The following is a 25,978-nucleotide window of genomic DNA, read 5'->3' as shown; positions in this document are numbered from 1 at the left end:
GCCCATGTAGTCCTATAATTGATGAACTTTAATGCTACTTGCAGTTTTTAAAAATAACTATTCATAAACAAATTGTTATCCCTACTGCACACTGAGCTTCTTATGTGAGAGTGTCCTGTCTTTCTTCTGCTTGGAAACATAAAATTATCTAGAAAAGAACTTCGCACAGAAAGTGGAAAGACACTAATGGGTAGATCAAAGTTGACACTGTGTCAGTATTTTCACTGTTGTAAAAAAAAAAAAAAAAAAAAACAGATAAGACACAAATCTTCAAGATTTCTTTTGGCTCACAGTTTTGGGGGCATCAGCAGTGAGCTCCACTACTTTAAAGCCTGTGATGGGATTATGAACATAAACAGAGCAAGGCTGCTTACCTCAAGGTGGCCAGAAAGCAGGAAATGGCAGAAAAGGTAAGACTCCTAAGATCTCTTGGCTTCCATTGACTTAACTTTAAGATGGACCCCACATGTTAAAGGTTCCATCATCTCCCTGTCACTCTCCAGGCTTGTAACCAAACCTTCAGCTTGTGGCATTTGGGGTGCATTTAAGGTCCAAGCCACAAGTTAGTGAGCATCACTGGTACAAAGAAAGGTGGGGGCAGTATCATAGTTAGGGTTTCTATTGCTTTGATGAGATACCAGGACCATGGAAACTCTTATAAGGAACACTTAATTGGGGCTGGCTTACAGTTTGATGAATTAGTCCATTGTCGTCATGGTGGGAAGCATGGCAGCATGCAGGCTGGCATGGTGCTGGAGAGATAGGTAAGAGTTCTACTGAATTGGCGGGCAGCAGGAAGAGACACTGGACCTGGCTTGAGCATTGGAGACCTCAAAGCCTACCTCAAGTGACACACTTCCTCCAACAAAGCCTCACCTACTCCAACAAGGCAACACTTTCTAACAGTGCCACTCCCTGTGGGCCTATGGGGACCATTTTCATTCAGACCAGGACAGGCAGTACAGGCAGGATCTCAAATGAGGAGCAGAAAGAACAGTAGCAAGGTGCAACAAGAGAAATCCTTTTTCTTGTAAAATAAACAAAAGAAATGCATAAAGCCGGGATTACAACCAAAACTACTTGCTGCACTATAGGGGAGTTAGCCAATGCTACCTACGAGCAGTTAAATTTACTACTTTATACAGGATCTCTGAAAGTGTTCCTGTTTGCCATCCTACTTTCAGTATGAAATTTTTTAATCCCATTTAAATAAAATAAAATACTGATATAATTCAATGTTTACTTTGAGCCATGAAGTTCACCTACTTAGGTCCTTTCTTTGTTGAGAAGCGTGGAGATCTGGTATTGAATGATCAGCCCTTCACTGCTGGGATGCATCAGGAGGTAGACAGAACTTCCTCAGACCCTGGAGCCTGTCAATGTGAGGAGCAAACACACCTTCCATTGTGTTGTTGTATCACACAGTTGATCATCCAAAGCGTTGGTTACCTAAACATATTGAATCTAATTCTTTGAAACTTCTTAAAGAATTTCTTCCAGCTGACATCAGAAGGAAGAACCAGTGAAATTCAGAGCACAAGAAGTTTTCTACCCTCTAATGCTGGTCCTCAAGAGGGTGGAGACAACAGTGCAAATGACCACAACACAGGTGACCACAACGCAGGTGACCACAATGCAGGTGACCTTTAGTAACCAAACACAGACTGGGTAAGCAGTTGGCACGATCCAGGAGTTAGTGCAATAGCCTCACAAAACTGACTGCTGCCAATGACCTAATGTGCTGGAACATACATCTCCCCTGAGCCTCCACAGGTAAAAGAGCACTTTGCGTTCTGCCTTGTAAACCTGCATCAGAACGGACCTGCTGAATCTGCCTGGGATTGTGCCTAACACAACTCTGCGATAATAAGGGTACTGTTTTAAGCAGCAAAATCTGGGGATGTTCGTGGTTGCTTGAAAGCAATCCGAAAGCAACACATCTTCTAATATGCCATCACTACTTATCTTCAGAGAGCTTTACTTAGTAGAAAGCTGGTTTTGCAGCTCAACAAATTCTTCTTCCCTCGATAGCCCCCATCAAGCCTATGCCTACCATGTGGTTCACTCAAAAGAACCGGAGCCCTTCTTCCATGTGAAAGTCTTTCAAGAATTAAAGTTGGGCCTCAAGTGTCATCTTCAGCCCTCTGCGGATTACCTCATCTCTCCCGACTTAGTGACTTTGTCATTGTATCCACAGACCTGTGAGCACAGCCTCTCTTTTCCAGGTGACAAATGAAGTGCAGCACTACACACGAATGCTCCTTTGTGGACCCTTTATAGACACTATGACATCTCTGAATGTCTTAGACCAGTGCCATCAACCTCTTCAAGATCAAAGCCTAAGTCCGCAGATACAGATAACTGATATCCATAATGAATTACCTTCTAAACTCCCAAGAGAAAGTGAGACGGCTCTCATACCTCCAAATTAGAGACTGTTCTTTCACAGCATGGGAAAATAAGCAAAAGAAAAGCTTTTTTTTTTAGTTTGTCATTCCAAGATCCTCCTTAATTTATCCATATATATGCATGGGTATAGATATGCATGCTTACAAAGAAACTTCTCACTGACAATAATGAAATAACTTTATACTAACTAGCTCTCCTGATGCATGCAACTATAAAAACAGGAAAGGTGTATGAAAAAACTCTTCACAGGTATAGGATAATAATCAGCACTGAATGATATTCTTTTAAGTTTTATTACATTTATTGGAGGAGGCATGCTCACATGCTAAAGTGTACATGTGGGGGTCAGAGTTCAACCCGTGAGAGTCACTTTTCTCATTCCACATGAGGGTACCAGTATAAAACTCTGGTTGTCAGACTTGCCTTTACCTGCTGAGCCATCTCATTGGCCCATGGACTATGATAATTAAAAGAAGGAGTTAGAGGCTTTTCAGCAATAAAACCTGGCATACTTGCACTGATATGGTATCTCTACCTCCTTATCTCTGGGTCATTGTGCCCTACAATAAAGGTAGCACATTCAAACCTAGAAGGCTGTAAGTGTAAGTTGATATACAGAACACAGGGGAAGCATCTTGATTTTGTTAGGTTTTTTTTTTTCTAGACATACTTTTCAAACTACAGAAAGAAGAGCCCATGCAGGAATGGTAGTTTGGCTGAGTATGCAGGTAGAAGAATCTGAGGATGGTTACCAGACCATTTAGGTTATGGTATCAAAGCGCAAGCGGCAGCACAGAGAAAGATCTTTATACATCTGCATATTTGCATAATAGATCTCCTCAAGTCTAAGTACTAACATATACAGATTGATAACATCCACCAAAATGCAGACACACAGGAACAAGTGTGGAATATAGAGTTCATGGAGTTCATGAGGATTCCAAGCATTCAAGTGAGACCTAAAAGGGTACGTACCATGGGGCTGGTATCATTTGATGTGTGTATATCATATAGACACATCTAACATAGCTTCCGTTTTCCCTCCACCCCCCCCCCCCCACCCCCAAAATACCTATAATCCAAACTTTCAAACCTATATGGCTTTACCTGAAAAAATAATTTTGTAGATATGATGCCTTTGTAGATTACTCTAGATGACATCATCCTGGAATATTTGGCAAGCTCTCTCTAAGTCAAGATAAGTAACCTTATGTGAGAGACAGAGGAGGGAAAGATACTGACAGAGAAGGCCATATAAGGATAAAAGCAGGGTTTTCCAAAACAGTGTTTCTCAATTTGGGGGTTGTGACCTCTTTGGGGGTAGAACAACCCTTTCACAGGGGTCACATATCAGATATCCTGCATATCAGATACTTACATTATGATTCATACCAGTAGCAAAGTCACAGCTATGAAGTAGCAATGAAATATTTTTATGCTTGGGGATCATCAGAACATGAGGAACTATGTTAAAGAGTCACAGCTCTAGGAAGGTTGAAAGCCGCTGCTCCAGAAGTTGAGGAGGCCAGGAGGTGTTTCTGAACCCCCATGGCAAGCAACACCTGCACCATTACAGGTTGGTAACTTTACTTTTGGCTTGCAAAGCTCAGAAAGAGTAAGTTACAGAATTTTAGGAGACTTTGGTATGTATTTTTTTATTTTGCTTCTCTTTAAGGGGATAGTGAAATATTAAAAGCACAGGTAGTTCTCCAGGGTGGTGGTAGCACGTGCTTTTAATCCTAACACTTGGGAGGCAGAGGCAGGGGGATCTCTTGAGTTTGAGGTCAGCCTGGTCTACAGAAAAAGTTCTAGGACAGAGACCTTGTCTCTAAAAAGATAAACAAAACAAACAAACAAACAAAACCCCACAAGTGTTTTTTTTTAACTGCCAACTGCTCTTGGTTTTAACCAGACATTTGTTACTTTCACATTTGTCCATGCCTATATCACGCCTCATGTGGCAGGCTACACCAACCCTCCACCTACATCTCTTTCTCTTCCATTCATCTTTTACCAAAGTTACAACACCCCCTTGGCTGCTGCTCAGTCTGAAGAGAATCTCCTTGATGCAATGTTGGAGGACATTCCAGGCAGGGTCTTTTCCTGATCTTCCCACTGTAGAAGTTTGAGAGCCCTTTCCGAGAGAGCATGTGTCCCCAGAAGATATGTGGGGAGGCTCTTCCTCCTCAGCTGTCTTTAGTGCTGAATTCTGGCTTCAGAAGAGCCACAGCTGCATATTTATCTTTGAAACCTCCATTGATCCTGCCTAGTAAAACTACGTCCATAAAACAATTGATCGATATTTATTGAAAACAATAAAATTTCATATAGGAGAGGCTAATCTCAAAAAATTCTATAAGTTCCAATATAAGATCTATGGAGAATGTTAAAAGAAATATCTTTTCTGGATTAAAAAAAACAAAAACAAAAACAAAAGTAAGGGGGCGGGGATGAGTAGAGTGATAGCCTTAGGTATGGCTGTCAAGTTGTATGTAGACAGTTAACACTTTGCCAATTGAATGGAAAGATCAGACCTGCATTTAGTAATCAGAAGAACCAAAGACAAATGGATAAGGGAACTAAAGTTCAGGGAAGTTGAGCCAAGTTGTCAATTCATACAGCAAGTGGTGGCAGGGTTCTCTTATTGGGTACACTCCAAGTCATTCCTTCATTTGCCAATAAAATCCAGTTTTCAGTACATGGCACTTCAGTGATGTTCCTTTCACCTTCCTTCTCCCTCACCACACTCCAGTACAATCCCATATCCAGCATCCTTATGAAAAGTTTCCTCTTTAATTTTCCTTTCTCACAGCTCTCAAGGTACATGGGGGATTCCTGTTACAAAACTTGAATATGAGGTTCACAGGTGTGTGCAGAGAGCTGATTTTTTTTTTTTTGCAAGATCCCATTAGTCACAGCCAAGGTTGGGGGAGAAAGTTTTCATTTTTGTGAGTCACTGTTTATCTGTCTATAAATTTAGTAATGAAATGCCTGTGCCACAGGGATGTGAAGAAATTTCATTTTTGCTTATAAAATCCTTAGGGCATGTTTGGATACAAAATGCAATAACACCATAAAATATTGTCCTGATATTGCTATCTCCAAGCCTGGAACTCATTTCTGCATTATGAGAAGCAAATAAGATTTATGGGAAAGATAAGGAGCCAGCTCCTCTCAAGTATTTAAATGAGGTTTTTTTTCTTTAAATAGCCATTGTCTGCTACTGTCCTGATGTTTGACTGGCAAAAAAAAAAAAAAAAAAAAAAAAAAAAATTGCCAGTAGCTCTAGAAACTTTCAGATTGCACTGATAGTCAAGGACATACTTAAGTAGAAATCAAATCAGTTATAACTTACTACGCTTCATGATAAGACCACTTTCTCTCATCATTACCTTAAGCCCTCCCAAAAGTTTTTGCAGTAGAGGTACCATTACTATTTTACAGATAAGGAACCTGAGGCTTATTCAGGGGTGTTCACAACTTCATCTTTATGATTCCAAAGGGTTTGACCTTTTCTGCTAAGAGTCTACCCATGACCAGTTAGCACAAATCCTGTAACTGGCCACTCAGCCAAGCCCTCCTATCCAGCAAAACATTGGAAAATAAATACAGATAGAAGAAAGATACTCACAGTCCATGGTGCAGATGCCATTGAAGTCACTGCCATCTTGGACTTCAGTGCATAGGAAGATTCCTAAGCCTACCACGTTATCTCATAGAGATAACCAGCTTGGTAACTGTGGGGACCCTAAACTATGAGAAGCCCTGTAGTTCCTCCCCAAGCTCGGATAAAAGATCTAGAAGGAATAAAAACCTATAAACCCATAAGTACAAATGGATTGGAAGAAGGGATGCCAGCATGCAAACTATCCCCAAACCGAAACGTACAAAACCAAGGGAGAAGTGATGTCTGCAGTAGCAGCATGAAGACGCATTAGAGCTGCAGAATAAAACTCTAAAGAGGTGAGGACTTGGGGAAATTGCTAGTCAGGCCAGAGTTAGCCAGGAGGCTCCAGCATAGAAGCTCACTGAGAGAATCTCCCCAGGGGCCTCTTGTCAGACCTGGGCAACCAGAAGATAACCATGTTACCCACACACCACAATGAGGAAACCTCAAATGTGTCCCCTGAAGAAATGGTAAGACAGTAGTCAGAATGCAAGGATCAGCGTGAGAGGTCAAGAAGAAGGAAGCCACAGCACCATTCCAGCTGTCTCACCCTGAACAGCTACTAATACTCCAGGGCCATGTTTAACAAGAAAGCAGGTTGGTGGAATAAGCTCGGAAAAGTTTCCAAGCACTGGCTTTGGTACAATGGCCAACAAATGGGAGCTGGAGGGGTGGGGGGGGGTGGGGGGGAATAGTAGATACAACTAGCTAGCCACAGAAAGCCATAATGTCTCTTCTATCTAAAAGACGTGTCTTCAGCAGCTATTCTCCACACACAAATTATTTTTCTTAGACTCCTTTCTGTCTAGGTTTGGCCATTTACCTGCTTCTTGAGAACAGGATGAAAATATAGTGATGTGTGGTATTTCTTGTCCAAAAATAATGGCAAGTAAAGATGTCTCTTATAGCCCGCATCCTTTCTCTCTCTCCATCCTCCACCTTAAAACACAGGACTCCAGTGTCCTTGGGAGGATGTGAAGATGAACACTGGAAAGAATGAGAAGAAAAACTCACATGGGAAATAAAACTATCATTGTGTTAAAGTGAAGGAGTGCTGCAGTTCACCTATGACAGCAACATAGGCAGCCGTGGCAGCTGGTCTCATAGATGGTTTCCAACTAGACTTTCTATCCGTATATACACATTCTGACTTTCCATGGAGGCTGTACTTCTCTTTCACTGTGTTAACGTTATTGCAACAATAACAACAGCAAACAACAGGAAGCCATTCACTTGTGAGAGAGGGAAGGTTTATTTGGACCCAGGGTTTGGAGATTTCAGTTGCCTTTGTGCCTGTGGTGAGACAATATATCACAGTAGGAATGTGTGGTGGATGAAGCTGCTTACATCATCCTGGCTTTCAAGAAGAATATAAAAGGAAGACAGAGGGAGAAAACATATATACAGGAGAGCCAATGTTGCAAATCCCCCTAAATGGCATGCCCCAATGACATCAGACCTCCCACTTCTTAAAGCTTCTAGAACCTCTCATTAGCATGACAGGTGGGAGACCAAGCTTGAACACATGAGCATTTGGAGTATATTCCAAATCCAAACCATAGCTGCAATTTCTCTAGTAGAAAAAATGCAGGCAAAGAGAGATTGGAGGCCACCCACGGCTAATAATGAGAAACCTTGCAGACAACTTCTGGGCACCTTTAACACTTCATTCTTTGGATTCTACCTCGCCAATCTGTATATTCCTCACCAATCTATTCTGTAAAAACCCCACACTGCATGGCGAGTCCATATGTAGGTGCTTTGGCTGGCTGCCCAAGCTGAGCTCCCGTTCAACACTCAGCTTTTTCCTCCAGCTGTGTGAGGGAGCCATCCTCACTCTGAGAAGCCAGCAAGGCTCATGATGACTGCCAGTTTCACAGTACCCCAGTCACTAGGCTTTCTCCCATGGCACAGAAGGACCCAGTGAAGCCACTGAGCAGTAGAGAAGAGAAATTGCTTTAAGCCAATGATCTTTGAGATGGTTTATGATGCGGTGATGGGAAGGAACACTTATATAACACAGCAAGGAGTCAGTTGGAGAAGGAAGACATGAAATCTAGGAAACAAGACCAAAAAAGGACAGTCCTGGTATCAGCACTGGACTGCTCTATCCAGCAGTGAGACTGTGGGGATTTCTACAGAGAAAGCTCTGTAGGAATGTGTGCTGGGTACATTATCTCACGTATTTGAACATCTATAGGAAAAAAGTATCTGATAGCCTCTAAAACTGAATGGGGAAAATAATTTCAGATACAAGCAAATAAATAAAAATGGACAATTTATTCATCCCAAGAAATAAAAACCAAATAAAAAAGAAAATACAATGGATATAAGTCACCTAGTTTACCATAAAAAATTGCATAATTAAAATAAGGCCAATGCTGATGGATAAGCGATTCGAAGACAAAATGGAGAACATTTAGAGTCCCAATAGGATGCCCTCCCCTCTGTCCCAGTTTCCTGGTAAGTGAAGGCTTTCGTGGGACATGCCCCTTGGGCTAGTATGCAGATATAAGTGAGTATATACCATTTGAGTCTTTCTGCTTCTGGGTTAACTCACTCCTTATGATCATTTCTAGCTCAATCCATTTATCCACAAATTTCGGGAATTCCTTGTTTTTAATAGCTGAGTAGTGCCTCACATTTGACCATGTCCCCTGGAGGGAGAGACCTGGTGGCACTCAGAGGAAGGACAGCTGGTAGCCACGAAGAGACTTGATACCCTATGAGAATATACAGGGGGAGGTAATCCCCCTCAGGAACAGTCATAGGGGAGGGGAATAATGAGAAAATGGGGGGCGGGGAGGAATGGGAGGATACAAGGGATGGGATAAACATTGAGATGTAACAAGAATAAATTAAGAAAAAAAAAAGAAAAAAAATGGAGAACATGAATGAGGAAACAAAGATAGCATGTTCAATATCAAACTATTATCAGCTCACATACAGGCATTCAGTAGATATTATCAAAAGCTAAAAAAGAAAACAAACTACAAATATCTATGACTATGCATTACCTAGAAATATAGAAGGAGGAAAAAATACACATAGAAAAAACCAGAGTCTCTGGGGGAAAGAATTAGGTTTCAGGATGAAAGAGGTAGTGGCCCTGGTGCAGGGAGAGTGTTGCTTATGCTGTAAGTCCAAAAGCAGTGACACACAATCTCCATGCTATACTGCCTGTCCACATTTCAACACTACCACTGCTGTATGTTCAAACTTTTATATGCAAACAATCTTCTCCAAACCCAGTGTCCTATCAATAATAGTAAGCTGTCATTATTAAATGAGTTAACATATGTAAAACACTTAGAACTATAACTAACACTGAGAGAGAGAGAGAAGTGAGAAAGAGAAGAGAGAGAGGAGAGAGGGGGGAGAGAGGGGGGGACATACATGTTCACATGCCCATTCTCACAATGTTGTCTTTGCCATGTCTTATTTTAACCAATGAGTAAGGATTGCTTGGACAAAAATGAAAACTGGGATAGGGGTCTGCAGAGATGGCTCAGTTGGTAAAAATGCTTGGAACACCATTACAAGAATCTGAATCTGGATCCCAAACACCCACATAAATGCCACAACCAGGTGTATTGCCTATAACTCCAGTGTTCCAAGAGCACAGGCGGAAGCTTACTGGCCAACTACTCTAATCAAAGCAGTGATCTCCAGGTTCAGTGATGCCTCCATTACCCAGCTGTAGAGCATGTATCAACAAAAAGCACATATGCACTGAACAAATGCATACATAATGAAGAAAGGTTAAATGCATTAGGTTTGGGTTTTCAAAGGCAAGAAAACTTGAGGGAAAAATTATTATGTGTCCTCAAATTCTGTGGTTAGAGGAGACACAAGAAGCTAATGTGGCTTTGAGGAAAGGAAGACTCTGCTCATATTAGAGACATAAAGCCCTGCCATGGAGGAGAAACAGAGGTGCTAGATGTCAATTCTTGATGGGTTTTCACGTGAGCTCACAGCCACAGGCACATTGACTTCCCTTGATTCTGACAACATGATAGCAACAGACATGGTACCTGCTGCTACTGGAGTCCATGACTCAAGAACACGAATCTTTCACCTGGTGGGGGTTTGGCCTTCACAGGGCATCTGCCAGCACCAATCCTGTCATGAGCTCAAAATATAGCTACCCTGTTCTTTAGGAGCCGGTGTTCTTGTCAGCCATCCAGGACCTTCTGTCCAAGCCCGACATACACCTGGTTTCCTGTCACTCCTCATCTCCTCTCCAATTAGACTGCACATTGTGATCCTTGGTCTATGAGTCTACCTTTCCCCTGACTTGGCTCTGTCTATGGCCTCCTGCCAGGCACCAAGACCATGGCACTGTTCCATGGCTTACCACTGCTTGAGGGTGAGCCTTTGCATCTCAACTAGTGGGCGAAATCATGGAAGGTGAAATAAGGGAAAGAATATTTTAGTTATCAGGAAAATAAGTGAATTCTTTCAGAAGCCCATTGCCTTACATAGGAAATAAAGGAACTGAAGTAGAATTGAAAAGTCCCAGAAATAACCTTGTTTAGAAATAGAATGTGCCTCGAGGGGTGGTGATTACAAGTCTGAATGACAGGCAGGCCCCAGTCTGAACTCTGGTCAATCAATAATTCCATCTCCCCAACTCTGCTCCCAACCTTGTTCTTCACTTCTATCCCTCAACCCCAGCAGAGTGAACATAACCATCGACTTGGGCATTTTCCACTCCATGTTGACTAGCCATAGATACATTAAAGTTCACGTGCAGGGATGTGGCTATCTCCTCACTTCCATCTATCTCGCTGCCCTGGTGTGTGATTGTGTTCAGGATTTAAGACTCAGACTGTGAAGCTGGCTCATGGAGGGAGTGTGGACTTTCTGACCAAAATAATGAATAGCACACCTATGATGTTAAGAATGGGCCATCTTCAGAGAGTTGGGGTGGTAGAAAGTTTCATGAAATTGTTGTAGACTGTGATATAAAAGTGAAGCCTTGGAGCTTCGCTGTGGAATACGACAACTCAAAGGATCAGTTTCATCAGAGGCAAAGGTTAAGTGCTCAGTAAAGAGCAGAGAAGGCGCCATGCTTGGTAAGGGTACCGAGAATTACTGACTGTAAAGGGACATCAGAACCAAGAGGAAAAGGCCTGGGTTTGAAGCTGGATTTCTTTGATCTTGTAATCAAATAGGAAACAAAGAAAGAGGAGAGATTAGCTCAGTGGTAGAGAACTTGCCTAGTATGTGTAAGGCCCTAGGCTGGATCCTGAGCACCAACAATAAAAGATGGGGCTGCCATGCCAGAAACACTGTCAATACCACCTATAATAAAGGAAAAACATAGGCAACTACAGGTCAGGTTGAAATAGTTAAAGATATTTTTAGCAGCCTGAAGAAAGAACGGTAACAAGAAATATGCTAGAAATACGTATGCTGCTGTAAAAGGTAAAGATGACAGAAAATAAGGCTTCTAGTGACATACCAGAATGGGATACATAAAATCAGCACAGCTGAAAAGCTGAGAAAGGGTGCCATTTGGAAGACGAAGGAAGAATAAGGATAAATTATTTTGCTGTGTGTCCCCCAAAACTCAGACTAAGAAAGCAACTAATGCTGTTTCAACTGAGAAATCTGTGGAATAGATGCAGACACACCTATATTAAAAACTTGGTGTTGAAATTATTCATTTATGATTGAAACCAGTACAGTGCCTAATTCAATAAACGTCTGTGTGGTGGTTTAAGGAGAATAGGCTCCTATGTTTGAATACTCTGTCCAAGTTGATGAAATAGTTTGCGAAGAATTAGGAGGTGTAGCTGGAAGAGGTGTCACTGAGGTTTCAAAAGAGTCATGAGTTTCCTGATTAGATCTCTATCTCTGTCTGTGTATCTCTGTCTCTCTCTGTCTCTGCCTCTCTTTGTCTCTCTCTCTCTCTTTGTGTCTCTCTCTCTGTCTCTCTCTCTCTTTCTCTTTCTCTCTCTGTCTCTCTCTGTCTCTCTCTCTCTGTCTGTCTCTCTCTCTGTCTTTCTCTTTCTCTGTCTCTGTCTCTCTCTCTCTGTCTGTCTCTCTCTCTGTCTGTCTCTCTCTCTGTCTCTGTCTCTTTCTGTCTCTCTCTCTCTGTCTCTCTCTGTCTCTCTCTCTCGCTCTCTCTGTCTCATGTCTCTGTCTCATGTCTCTGTCTCTCTCTCTCTCAATTTTAGCTCAAGATGTGACCTCTCAGCCATCATAGACTCTGACCCTCTGAGACTATAAGCCAAATTAAAGCCTTCATAAGTTGCCTTGGTTATGATGTTTTGTTATGGCAACAAAAAAGTAAAGAAGATAGTCTGTTAAATAATTATAATATCAAGGGTTTCCATTTTGAACTTCTGAATCCCTTCAGGTTAACTTCAGGTTAACACTATGTGGTACTGAAACCTGGAGTAGAATTTAAATTTTGTATTATTAATTCTGAAAGAATTTGCAAAACTAGTATAGTTCTGTATATCATATCCAAGGGCATATTTAAGTTTAACATTAATCTACAACATTTCTGACATGTTTACAAGATCCTATGCTATTCTCAGGTAAGTATAAGTGAAACTAAGCTTAGCCCGTGGGGTGGTTGAAGTTAATTTTAAGTACTAGACATTTCGGTAGAATTCACAAGCAAATTATAGGTGTTAATTGCTTTATTAAATACTATTTAAAGTGTTTGTTCTAGCTAGGAGTTATCTATCAAATATTCCAGTGCAGAATAGCATTGCTCATTTTCAGAGATTTAAATCCCCCATGGGTATATCTTGGGGCAGCATAATGGGGGAAAAGCTGTATTCAACTCTCTAAAAATATATGGATTGGAATGCTCCATTGTAATTCCCATAATAATATCTCCTGCCAACACAGAGAATGGCCCATTAAATTCACAACAGTTCAGAGAGAAAATGCATTTAACACGACCAAGTAGAATGTTGTTAAAAAATTAATCTAACACGCTGAGTCCTCCTCCCGTAAGGATACACTGTATAGCGTCTCATTTGCAATGTAACACCTTCAAACAGTGGAAAGAAAACCAGGTTTTTATACAGAATTAAATTTCCCCATCACTTCTTGATTTTTCAAAGGACCCTAACATACCAAGACCTTTCCTATGTGCTAGTCTTCAGGCATATGTGAAGAAATTGTTACTAACATGTTTCTCTGGCACAAAATACACCACAGTGTCTAACTTCAAGTTCACGCCCCTGAATCTAGCCCACAGCTGCGGCGTCTAGACCATCAGGAATCCTTCCTTATACTAATCTGTTTTAAAAGGTTGCTATTTCCTGTCATTTCTGTATGTGTGCATACATGTACAGATTGTTGTATGTGCACCTGCATGCGGATGGGGAGGGCATTCATCCATACATTTATTAGTTCAGACGTGGAGACCACACATTGTCATATGTCTTTCTCAATCGTTATCCACCTTATTTTTGACACAGGCTTTCCCAGTGAAGCTGGAAAATGCAAACTATTCCCTCAAGACTTGTTGGCCATCTGGGTTTCAAATGGAGACTATGTTAACATAAAATCCATGCAATAAAGTGAGAATCTTCTCGTATCATATACAAATAAAATAAGTCACCATTAAGTCAATGCATGAGATCTCAAATTCCATAACATAGAACTTACTCAGCTTTAAGTGATATATGATTTTTAATTAAAAATTCTGAAATACCTAAAATAAACACTGAAACCATTAGTAAGGAGCCATTAGTTTATTCCCAGAAAGTTAATTACCTAATTATTTTATAAGTACAGATCTAAAAATAGATATGACAGAATTTACAAATAACCAAACTTTTACATTCCACCCAGCTCAGATTAAAATATTAACAATAATAATAAATATTGTTACTTTTATTATTATAATGTATCCCATTAAATATTATACCCTGTGAAATAGTGCACACATCTAAGATAACCATAACTTTGACAATCATGCATACTTGATTATTTAGAAAAAATTGACTTGACATAGACCAGCTTTAATTCCTGCATAGCAGCAAGCTCTTTATTTATGAAAGCAAAAATTTCAAGCAATAACATCTATGTCCTTATAGTAATATTATTGATTTTATAGGTGTGTCTCATCAGATATTGCTGGTTGTTGTTTTACTTTTATTCAGATTTTGTGAGCTTTGTGTGCTAGATTGTCACTGAACTGGGTGGCATTTGTCAAATGCTACATTACGCAGATTTAGCATTTATTTTATGATAAATATAGTACATATCATAAACATCCAGGACTGCAGAAGTGAAGGCTGCCTCACATTATATACTTCTCTTTTGAGAAATTTACAGTGGGTAAATAAGAATAAATAAATAAACAAATAGGGAAGGAAATTGATTCCCAGAGTTTTAATATAATATTTTACTTGATATTTAAAGATGGGACATTTACAAAAATGGAGACAGGAAAAGAGCAGATAAAGGGGAAAGCCTTCCTAGCCACAAACTCACTATGCAAAGGTTTTCGTGAACACATGGAGCTAAGAAAGAGCTGCAATTCATCCAAATACCAGCAGCGGAAACTGTTTGAATAGATTTTGGCATTCTTTGTTTCTATGCATTTTTTTACAGTTGATACCTGAAATTAGTGCTCAATTTGGATGAAATTTTAAGTGGTTTCTGAACCTACCCTCCTTTCCTCCTCCTCCTAAGCCTGGCTTCCTACTCTCTACTGTAGTTAGAATGTAACCAGTCAATTAATTGACAAAAGATTTACATTATGTATCTGTATGTCCAGGCTTGTTCATTATGGCTCTGAAGCAGGTCTGAGCCAAATGTGTTGGCATACATCATGATGAAAGCATTGCTATAGAAACAGATAATGTATCATCCTCCCACCTCCCCTCCCTCCTGCTGAATTTTCCTCCAGAATTAGGTGAGTTGACAAGAAACTTTTTCTAAGAATTATACCAATTCTTCTCTTGATTTAGCCCAGTCATACTAAAGTGGTCCACATCCATTTGTAAGAAATTTCTATTTTCAATTAAATGGAGAGATTACACCTGCCTATGTATACAACTTAACCTTGAAATTTATATCAGACAGACACCCTAGCTACTGAAAGCATCTTCTTGTCAATGGAGACATCTCTGACTTAATGCCATTTCCTTCTTGATCCAAGTAGGAGCCTTGAAAAACTTTTTTGTGACCACCAAGATATAAACAGAAGAAAATTAGAGAAAAAAATGAGAATTAAAGAGCAGGGAAATTAAGGGAGCAGTTAGGTAAAGAAAGAAGAGGAACTAACTTAACAGAAGAAAAAAGACAATTGGTAAATATTTTTTAATATTTAGCCTATTTGGTTATAAAGTATAAATTAAAAACACAGGGTACACATTGTAATTATTAGTTAATAAAAACTTCTCAAAGCTTTATCCAGCTCACTATTTGCATGAAATTTCCCAAGCCAGTGTGATTCCCAGATACTGGTACAACACTCAATTTTCAACCCTCCTTAAGAAAAATTTCACAACATGTGACATATAAATGTTATAGCTATTTGACCCATTCACTTCTTTCCTTTAAGTTTACTCTACAAAATTATCTCAAAAAGGAATAAATGTATGTACACCAAATAATATAATCACAATCCAATTAATATAGCCATCTAGAGATGAAATTTGAGGTAAAACATTGCACATGGATGTATGTAGTGGGACCTCAACATCCACAATAAAACCACTGTAAAGGCTATTGTGTGCTAGAAGCAGGTAATAAGATCATGAATATAGCAAGACAGCAGTAGCTAGTTCTGCCTACATTTGTCTAGTTGTAAATCAGACATAACACATCATTTTTTTAAAGGGAAGAATTTTAAAATCCCATGGTCAGAGATGTTTGAGCTCTCAGAGATCAGTACATTCAGCTGAGCTCTTGCTCACTGGGAAGTCATTAAATGGTGTACTGGTATCCTGCAGAACCAGAGTCCTATGTATGTATGTATGTATGTATGTATGTATGTATGTATGTATGTATGTAGAGATATAGAATAGTCACTGCAAATGCTCCATTCTGTTGATGTCACAACAAATGACGAAAGGCAACTTAGGGGAGGAAAGGACTTATTTGGCTTACATTTCCAAGTTACAGTTCATTGTGGGGGAATGTCACAGCAGGAACTGAAGCCAAAAATATGTGGAAGACTGTACTTGCTGGCTTGCTCTCGGGTATGTGGCTTTTTTCTTTTTCTTTTTCTTTTTCTTTTTCTTTTCCTTTCTTTCTTTCTTTTTTTTTTTTTTTTTTTTTTTTTTTTTTTTTTTTTTTTTTTTTTTTTTTTTTCTCAGTAACAGTGCTTCTTATTGTGGGCTTTTGTGCTTTAAGACAATGTCCCACAGACAAGTCCAGAGGCTCCCAACCTGATCTACGCACTTTCCATCTAGGCTTTCTGCTCAGGTGACTCTGGGCTGTGTTACCTTGACAATTAAAGCTGGCTAAGACAGTCACCCAAGGGGCATAGTTCAAAGGAAATCCTTTTAAGATACAGACAACCCTTTAAGCTACAATGACCTTTGATGCTTCCTCAAACTCCTAGTAGTTTGAGAACTAATGTGAAAGGGTATTTTAACCGACTGAAATAACCAGAATTTAAAACTGCATAAGGCTTGGTTTTTAAATGAGGCAATGTGTGGTTAATCCCAAATATAGCAGGACAAATAGCATAAATTGTGTAGAGCGTGGAGGAAGCCTCAAAAGACAGTGATACTGGCTCAGAGAAATATCCCTAAATTCATTTAAACATGTTTTTAGCACCCGACTTCACCTTATCATCCACTCAATATGGAGAAAAACTGAAGGCAACCTCCATGCCCCATAGCCAGGTAGTGCATATGCAAAATGTGGTCTATACACTTGACAGCATATAACATTGCAACTAAAGAGGATGCTCACAGATGCAGTCACAGAACAAGATGGAATGCATATGCCAGAGTTCCAAATGAAAGCAGGTGCATAAAGTATAGGGAATACCTTACAATCTGCTTTAACAGCATTGTGTGCATCAGACAGACCAGAAAGAAGCACATCAGAATTCTATCCAGTTATGTTTCTGTGATAATATTACAGGCAATTTTTCTTTTTCCATTATTCCTTATCTTTTGATGATTTTAATTTAATTAATTAGTTAATTTTCTATAATCCTTAAATTGTTAATATAACAAGAATACTTGTTTCTTGAAAGAACTTAAAGGACAAAATGCATAAACAATTTAACATCTTGGAAGCAGTATAAAATATAATTGCAATAGGATACATGGAGGATCTATACCAAACATGCTAAAAAATATCAATTTGCAAACATCATAAAGTATACTTATACACATTAAGGTAGCCATAATGTCACAAGACTATATAGTATTACAGAACTACTATGCCTATGCCACAGCTAGTCCATCATTAACCAAAGCATCATTGTGTGGTGTATGACTGTAAAAACTCAATGCTTAGATAACTGCAATTACCGCTAACTATAACTATCCCAGTTGTGTATCCTGCTTTTAATTTTCCTACACTTCTTTCAAGATGCAACTAAAGAAATAGACACTAATGATGACTACAGAGGGTAGAATGTGGGAGAAAGTAAGACTGCCTAACAGACCAGGGGCAGCTGAGCCTGGACCTAGCGAGTGAGTGGGGATTTGACAGGTAGAGAAAGGGTCGGGCAAAGGATGAGACATGCTCACTGTTCCTCCATCTGGATCGAGGCAGAGAAGAACTAGAGCAGGGCTTCTCAACCTGTGAGCTGTAGCCCCTTTGGGGACCAAATGGCTCTTTCATAAGTGTCTCACACCAGATATCTACATTAAGATTCATGACAGTAGCAAAATTACCGTTATGAAGTAGCAATGAAATAATTTTATGGTTGAGGGTTACCGCAATGTGAACTCTATGAAAGAGTCCCAGCATTAGGAAGGTTGAGAAACCACTGAGCAAGAGGATAGAAGTCTGACAGGGAGGCATGACCTAGGGAAAGGAATGCTTTTTAACAGCAAGAAACACCCTAAACAATTGCCAGGGCTAGGACTAGAACTCAGAACCTCTGTTCCCCAGCTTTGGACTTTCTCTATCATCCAGGGGCAGGGGAATATATTAAAGTAATTAAAACTAAAAATCCTACCTCTACTGATGACTCAGCTCTATGAAGATCACCTGGAGAAGTCTGGTTATCTGGAGACAAATAAGTGCCTTCTGCTGGGGTTGTAAGAACCAAAGAGATTATGTTAAAGGTCTTTGTCAACCCAAGAAGTATAAACCACCATTAGTGCTTTCTTCCCTGGCTTTATAGGGGAGCAATGAATGTTGGATGGCATGGCAGATTTCTTTATACTATCAAGGTCTTCAGACCTCACAAAGCCCTCCCAGTAGGACGAGATTCCTACTTTTACAAGCTCTCTGTGTGGTTGGTACGTATCTTAAGAGTCTGGAAGGCACCTTTTGATCTGGATTTACTAAGGCTACAATAAACAAATACCCTGCAGTTCCTCCTCTTCTGGCCTTCAGAATACAGAAGAGAATAAATCCCAGATCTGTCTGCAAGGGTTTTGCAAGGTATCCTTAATCCTTGACCTCCAAAAGTTATCCTCTGTGGGAACCATGGGTTGATGAGAGAGGCCTCCTAGAAGAAGTGTGGCGCTGGGGCACATGGTGGCACAACAAGTCTAGCGCTGGCCAGGTTACATCTGAAGCAGCAAGCTTAAATTTGGAGTTTTGAAGTTTAGGGAAGAGGTCCAGCTTGATGATACAATTTGTGTGAAAATGCTGTGTAAACTGTAAATCATTATACAAGTGGGAGTGTTTCTGTTTTCCCTCACAGGTCCTCATGGATCTTAAAGGAATCTTTAGTGAATTAAACTCTTAATGCCAACGAAATGCAATCACCAAGTCAGGGTGGGAACTCACCTGATGCTCAAGTCTCTTCAAATGATGGAGCTGACACCAGGCAATGTTGTGTGGTGCAAAGCATCCTCTGCACAGTTGAGCTGACCAGTGTGGCCACACATCCTGCATTGCCTACCACGCCAGCACAGTTTGTAAGAGCATCTCTACTCAACCTCGGATAATGAAAAAACCTAGACCTTACAGTGCTTCAAAAATGAAAATGAGACTTCCTCAGTTTCAGATAGGCCAGAACTTTGAGACCAGTTTGTATGGAATCAGCTCTAAATCCAAATATTTTCTTTGCTGGAATAAGGATGTCCAGCTTTTTCACACTGTGACATGATGCAATCTGAAATGCAGTGGCCCACATCTACAAATACCCTGTGAAAACACGCAGATCACAGAGCTATGGGTTACACATTCTTATGAGTCCCTAGAGCCCAAATATTATACACCTCTCACAGGTCATCAATCCATTATGTATGTTTGAAGTGAATACTCCCCAGATGACCGTAGACCACCATTCAACACCAACAATCACTATTGGTTCTGAACTAGTCAGATGACCTTTGTGGTCACTAGTCTGCACAGTATGGAAGGGAAAGAGGCCCCAAGACAATGCACCATTCAAGATCAATAACAACATGAACTTCAGCATCTCAGTTCCATCCTCCCCCTTCAACAGAGACAGCAATTCCCAACAGCTGGCAATGAACTGACATCATATTCATGTCTATGAACTCTGTTTCTGAGTAAACTAACACGAGTGCATTCACTCGTCAGAAAAGATTATTTTATAAGGCTTCTTAGAGAGACTCCCTCACTATTTATGGGTGCTCTTGAGCTTTCCACAGGGTGGGAAGGGGTAGGAAGGGAATGTCTCTCTACTGAGTACATGCTCTATGTTATATGTCCCTGGTGGCATTTTATATGCCCCATCCTTCCATATCTCACTTGAAATATCCCCCATGAAAGCAGTTTCTCCTTGTCACAGATGATAAACCTGGCTCTGGAGGAAATCAAACTACTCAAGTCACAAATTAGAGTAGTGTAGACCTCAACTTTCATCACATTTGTTCCACTTATGTTTCCATTTCCTACATACACAAGAGTGAGTCAGCAGCCTTGCTGTCCATCTGTAGGGTGTTTTCATTTTTGTTCTCCAGTCATGCCACACCTCTGTTCTTTTCTAAGGTAATGCTACACCCTCATGCTCTTACTGGGCATATGAAGACATTGACACTATCTAGAACAATGCCACACTATGACAAAAGACAGTCAACTCACTTTAATCTCTTTTCTAAATGTTCCAACTAATTCTGTATCAGAAAACATCCCCTTTCAAAGAGTTGGCAAGTTCTTCTCCTTTGTAGTTGTCAAAACACAGTCAAATTGTATTTTCTCTTTATTCCTTATGGCCAGCATGTTTACTAAAAATCCAGTCACTCTGAAAAAAATAAAACTAAACCCAACATAAACCCTCCTAAATCAATATTTCCAATACTCCATTATACTGCATATTCCCAAGTTCCCAAACATCTCGAGTCAAGTCAAATAAATAAATTTATCAATGACATAATATCGTATAGAATTCAACTCAAGCTGTGTCAACAAAGGGAGCAAAAGCTACATTTCTCACCTATTGTTCAAAAGGGTAGAGCTTTAAAAATGAGTGAGACACGTCCTTAGTGCTCTATAAATATCATACTCAGGTCAAAGAGGAAAGTATGCACAGAAATACAGTTAAGCCACCAGGCCTGATGGCCTAAGTTTAATCACTGAAACCTACACAGTGGAGAGAGAGAGAAAAAACAGGCTCCTAAAAATGTCCTCTGATCTCCACATGTATGCCAAGGTATGTGCACCTACACCTGCACATGCAGTATGCACACACAAACACACAGTCATAGATGAATGCCTAAAAGATTTTCAAAAATCAGAAATTTGGAGCCTGGAGAGATGGCTCGATGGTTAAAGTACCTGCTATGCAAGCATGGGAAGCAGAGTTCTTACCTCCAACAGTGACACGCTTGGTCTTGGCACCCCATCTGTAAGCTCAGTACTCAGAGGACAGAGGGCATGGCTCTTGACAAGGGAAAGAAGTCTGGGTTTCTAAAGACAATGTTTGATTGATGGAACTGGCTGAATTCTCAATAGAATAAACAGAACTTTGATAGGTGTTGTTTGGAGACCAGACTCTTTATTTATTGATATTTTAAACTTTGGTGATCCACAGAATATAGAACTTCATATGTAGAGCCAAAGGGGCTTTTGGGATAAAACGAATGGAGGCAGCAAGCTCTGCATCTGGTAGTGGAAGACCTGATGTCAGGCCTGGGAACTATGTGTGAGACGGCATCAGGCAGACCTCCTCCCCAACTGCACACTCTCCATCAGCCCTTCAGGATTGTCCAGTCTGGTAGCCATGTTGGCCTGAAGAAGAGCAATCTCCTAACCACCCACTGTAGACAGTGAGTCAATGCAATACAGCAAGAAAGTGTGTCTGGCCTCATAAATGATAGTGATTAAATAAAAGATATTTTAAGAAGTACAATTGTATTCAGTGCTAGCTTCATCCCGCTGAATTCCTCAGATGTCCTCAAAGCCTAGCAGGTGTCTGCTTCCTGAAGCTAATAAAAGATCAGAGAGGCAGAGCTGAGGCTATAGCACAGTGGTAGAGTACTTGCATGACACCCAGGAAAGTCAAAACGAGAAATCAGAACGGCTTGGTGAGAAGAGAACTCAGAATGTGTGGGATTCCATCTTCCCCATCTAAAGCAAGAAGATTTTCATGTGGCTGGTATTCGCTACTCTTCCAGTAATGTTTCTGAGGAGTCACAAACTGGCCATCTGCCCCAAGCTCTGAGAGTACAACATACAGTATTGGTTCTCAACCTGTGTGTCATGACCCCTTTGGGGGTTGAATGATTCTTTCACAGGGGTCATATATCACATGTCCTGTATATCAGATGTTTATATTACAATTCATAACACTAACCAAATTATGCTTATGAAGTGGCAATAAACATAATTTTATAAGCTGGGGACCAGCACAACATGAGAAAGTATAGTAAAGAGTCACAGGATTAGGAAGCTTGGGAGCTGCTGACCTACAGCCTCTAGCACCTGCATTCCTTAGATGACGTCTGTTTTTCATCATATCTTATCTCCTCAGTTCTAACCATTCATCCGCCCCACCTGGGACAAATCTCTGCCAGGGCAGAGGGGGATATTCTCAGCTTTCAGTAGAGGTGAGGTGCTCTTCAGCCCTGAGAGCCTGGCATTGTCTGAGCATGTAGTGAGCACTATGTGGGGATCTGCTTTGTCTAGTGAGGACCAAACCCCATCCCTAGAACTCAGGCCTGAACCACTGCACAATCATGGGGACTCATCCAAAGTTCCTGGCGCTTATTTGGAACCCCAGACTCTGACCAAGTAGGCTAAGTGTGTCAGAGGAACCTTCACTGTCAGGGCCCAGCAGTTTCTGAGAGACGGCCAGGTTTGGAGTACTTTGTGTGTGTTCTAAAGCCCATTTACCAAGCTAGAATCATCCACACTTGTGATCACTCTGCCTCCACATCATCGTGCCAGAGAGGCTCCCTCCTCTGCCCACCTCAAGTCCGCATGATGCCCAGCCTCACACAGGGTGTGTTTCCTAGCAATTGCAAGATGCACACCTGACCCTGAACTCATCATCTCTTACCATCCTCCCTGCTGTTTAGCTGTTCCTACCTGAGCTTACCTATCTGGGCAACTTCCATTTCCTCTTTAGTGCCCAACCTGGCAGGCCACAGTTATAACCTATGTCATTCTACTCTTTCCCACACCACCCAGGTACACACAGTAATGCCTTATATCTGACCCACCCCCAGTCCCTAAACCTACCATGACTGGCCTATCCCATGAACAGACTCAGTGATGTTCCCCACTCTTCTCATCTGCAGTTAAAACTTATAATGCAAACAGCATGTGCTTGGCATGCATTAGAACTCCAATACATTTTCCGTGAGGTCTGTACGCATAGGAGAGTAAAGTGGTCCATTGGCATTCTCTACTGATTAGGTTCATTGGGATATCTACAATGACAGCAGTTACTGACATATGTGACTGTTTTTGAAGACTCTCCTGTGTGTCAGCTTATAGCATCCCGCGGATTCTTTTACTTGAGAACCATTCTCATTCTAATTTACAAATGAGCAAAGGAAGGCTAAGGGACTGTTGTAACTTGTCTAGGGTCATGTGTGTGGATTCCAGATTCAATCCAGGCTGTCTTCACCCCAGACTGCACTCAGCACCAGGTTGTACTCCAAGGTCAAACTCTTTGCCCAGTGAGGGGACATCTGTTCCTGCATTGCCCACCTGCTCATTACAACCCAGAGGGAAACACTTCTACCATAATTGCTCCAAGCTGTCAGGAGATATGGCTGTTTCTTTGCAATGACAGCACCCCACCCCACCCCACCCCCGAGTGCTAAGAACAATGTTGGAATCCTTGGCTTGTCAGGACTGAAGTTAGTATTGTAAGAAGGACCTGTCTGCTGGGCACCTCAGAGCCCCTCCTGCTTTCTAAGGAGTATGACAACAGATGCCACTCTTAAGAGAGAAGCACTCCTTGGATAAGCCAAGTACAAAGTGTTTCAAGGACTCGAAGAAAAAAGTCACAGCCACCTCCGATCTCTCTCCAGCATGGACATACTCATAACAGTCTCTGCTCTCCATCCCAAGCAGCCCATCAGAGTCATGTGGGAAACAGCTTTCCAAGCAACAGAAAAAAAAATTAAGGCTGATTTAGAAATGAACAAGCCTGTGCTCTTATCTCTGACATCCCAACTTCAGACTATAACAGAAGTTTCACCCTTCTGTTTTATGAAAATAGCATGATGCCAAAGGACTTAATTTTTTAAAAGTTGCTTTTCTTCTCTTTCTAGCCTGGCACATGACCTTGGCCTATAGCCAAGAGAATGTCATCGGATTCTGTTGAGCCCAGCATCATCCTAACCCTGCCCCGACGTTGATCTAGAACTGATAGAAATTCACACACTTGAAGTGTACAGCACAATACCCCAAGGTATATGGCAATGGTTGTCATGGCCATGCTACATGGTACACCCATCACCTCACGTAAGGGCCTTTTTTCCTTTGGTAAGGACACTTGGACACTTGTGGCCGATCAGGAACTGTCCCCACCATGACATGACAACATCTTACCTTACAGGTCATAGTGGCCTCTGGTCAAATGCTACTTGCTCCTGAGAAAGAAGAAAGACTCTGATCTCTGAAGTTTTCTTCCTAACACAGTATTACATTAGGCAGTAGCATTACTTTTCCTCAGAATTTTTGAAAGAGAAAAGAATACAGAAGCTGTAGGCAGATAAAGGATGAGATGCCCACATACACAGAAGTAGCAACTGCAAGCTGCAGGGAGTGGGGGGCTGCCCTGGTCTATCTGTAGACAAAGTCAGGCCCTGTTGCCCCCTAGTGAGTGTGTGGCTGAAAAAGCTCTAGGAGCAAATGCCAGTGTGATAGAGACCTGCTGTACAATTTTGCCTCTTAAGCCCAGCTGTTCTGTCCTTCGTGTCTTTGGCCAATATGCTATCTTCCCTATGTGAGGTCAAGGAAAGAGGAGAGATAAAAGAATACAGCTCACACTCCAACAGTGAGGGAAAAGTGCACACATCAACCAAAAAAAAAAAAAAAAAGGCGTGTAGTTATCTTCTTTTTGACTCTTTCTGTCACTCATGACTCTCCCTGTGTCAGTTTCACACGTTAGACTTGTGTGCTGAAAGGAGCTGCTGCTTTTTCTCTGACAATGTGCAACTTAAATGCACACTCAAGCATGTACACAGAGAGAGAGAGAGGAGAGAGAGAGAGTGTGTGTGTGTGTGTGTGTGTGTGTGTGTGTGTTGCTATGGGAACCATCCTGGAGACTTCCCTGACTTTTATTCTATTAAAATTTTACCCTCACATCTTTGAAGCAAAACACACTTTCATTTACAGGAAGACAGCAAGCGGAAGCTGTCCTCATGGGATGCACATCCCACGAGCAGGCTGGCTTTTCCAAATCTGATGATCTTTCAGAATAATCATAGTACACTAGCTATTGTGGAGCTGTCTCTGAGTAGGCAAGTGGCAGTGAGCCATCGAAGTTGGGTTGCTAGATGAGCCACTTTTCTCCTTGGCTCTTGGAGCTGAGATGTTCCCCCCAAGACCACAATTTGTCTGTTCCCATACTGTGACCCTCTATGGGTCACTCAACCACCATCCCCCTTCCAAGTTTCTACTAGGTATCTGAAAATTTGGGAGGAGAGGGCTATAGAAATGGCTACGTAGACAAGGCATGCTGTGCAATCCTGCAGAGCTAAGTTTGGACCCCAGCACCCACTAAAAACCAGGGGTGGGGGAGTGGTAATAAGCATCTGTGACCCTTATGCTGGATGGAGGGTGGGGCAGGCAGAGTCCAGAGAATCTCCAGAGATTACAAACAAGCTAAACTAATCCATTGGCAAACACCAGCTGCAGTGAGACAGCCTGTCAGAAAAGGAAATACAGAATGTCATAGTGGAAAACAGTAAATGCTGTCCTCTGGTCTCCACAGACACTACCACATATATGTAAGCACACACACCTGTGAAGAGAGAGGCAGCTACCTATTTTTTTTCAAGGCTCCAAGAATGCTATTTTTATAATGACACAAAAGTTCTCAAATTTACTGTGCTCTCTATGGAGGAGGAAGCTTGCAAACGAATCTCCTAAGTACAATTGCAGAGAAGCCATTATCCTGCAGGTAGCCTTATCCTGGGGCACCTCAGAGCAGTCCATTTACAAACTTAGCTGGTAACTGCCAAGTAAGCAGATACAGGATGGCTTGAGTTGACGTAATGTTAAAAATCATTTTTCTCTCTTCATTAAATCATCAGGCTGGGAGCCAGAAGGCCGAGTTCGTCTCTCATGTCCATCACGTACTGCCTGTGTGCACCACCACAAATGTCCTAAATGCTTTGAGTCACAAAT

The sequence above is a fragment of the Acomys russatus genome, chromosome 1 (genome assembly GCF_903995435.1).
Source record: "Acomys russatus chromosome 1, mAcoRus1.1, whole genome shotgun sequence".
In the NCBI taxonomy this organism is placed as follows: Eukaryota; Metazoa; Chordata; class Mammalia; order Rodentia; family Muridae; genus Acomys; species Acomys russatus.
This window is presented reverse-complemented; position numbering follows the sequence as displayed.